Source organism: Eptatretus burgeri, chromosome 2, assembly GCF_056783735.1.
Source record: "Eptatretus burgeri isolate ZD-2024b chromosome 2, Ebu_testis_v1, whole genome shotgun sequence".
Lineage (NCBI taxonomy): Eukaryota > Metazoa > Chordata > Myxini > Myxiniformes > Myxinidae > Eptatretus > Eptatretus burgeri.
The window spans coordinates 61,364,486-61,365,928 of record NC_140962.1 but is presented as its reverse complement, the minus strand read 5'-3'; positions in this window follow the sequence as shown (position 1 = coordinate 61,365,928).

Sequence of the window (1,443 nt, the reverse complement as noted above, 5' to 3'; positions counted from 1 at the left end):
GCAAAAGAGTGAAAGTGGGTGGTAACTCGTAAGCTTGAATTTTGTAAATTTAACCAGGAAAGGATTACTGTGGAAGAGCATGTGCATCTTGGAGATGATCTGGGGTGGGTCGTATTGTTGCGGGGCCAGGTATCGGTGGCGAGCACGACCGCTAGAGGGAGCAGTAGAGTCGGCTCCACCGAACACCTGGAATTTAAGTCGTGACCCTCGGATAAGTCCGGAAGGCACGGGTCCCTCACTGGACCATGAATAGCCAATAATTCGACCGCGTGAGGTAGGGTCAATTGCCAAACTTCAATATACCTAATTACCCACGCGGCAAAGCTACCGGGGAATTCACACCCTCGACGGACCTCGAGCGGAACGAGCCGTTACCGAGCCCGAACTGTGTGTAACCCGAGCAGAGATTACCGAGACCCGTCGGTCCAAATGAACAATTTATTGCCTCGCTATTTCTCAACACACACTGTGCTAAGCCAATGAAAGAAACACAGAAAGGAGCTGGAACATTCAACAAAAGGGATATTTATTTACAATGGAGCAGGGGGGCATGCAAGAAGGCAGAGTTAACCGAATAAAAGGAAAGCAATTTACACACACGGCACTTAAACGTTTCTACTTAAAAGACGAGCCCACACACAGACACACACCCCCAAAAAGAAATGGTGGCCGTGGCCTTTATTGATACCCCCAGCTCAGAGGGAAGGTGAACTGGAGGCAAGAGACTGGCTTGGACCTTCTCGCTTCGTGCGGTTCTCGACGATCTGGCCTGGCGGGACTCGAACCCGCAACACGATGCCACTCCAAGCACCAGGTACAGAGGGTAGCGTCGGGCGCTGGCACACTCCACCGGCACAACGGGCGACGAGGCAGGCAAAACAAGTCAGCTAGGCAGGCAGGCAAGCGATTCTCCTCCGACTCGCAGGCAGGCGATTCTCCTCCGACTTGCAGGCAGGCGATTCACTGCAGGAAGACTCTCTCAGCCTCAACCAACGAACCCTCCCACTCCCTCACTGGGTCGCCCCACACAATTATCCCTCCTTTTTGACAGGTGGGAGGATTCCGTCTTGTGTCATCCCCCTCCTCATTGAACGGGCGTGTCGGGCAATCTCCCGGCCGTCCGAGATTGGTCGGAGGGGGGTGCTCATGTCTCCACCCCTCGACCAGGAAGTCGAGCAGCAATATGTTGCTTTGGCTCCCCATTGGCCAAGAGGCGGCAGACGTGCTCGCACCCTCCGATTGGCTGAGAGGGGCGCCATGCCCATATTTGGAGTGAAATCCAAGACGTCAATGTCCAAGGAAACCCCGCCTGGCAGATTGAACTCCGCCCACGTACATGCTGACAGGCACACGTGCAATGGTGCCGGTGGATGATGGTGGAAGGAAGCGAAGGCAGGTGTCGTTGTGGTTGTTGGTCGTAGTTGTTGTTGATGATGTAGTAGT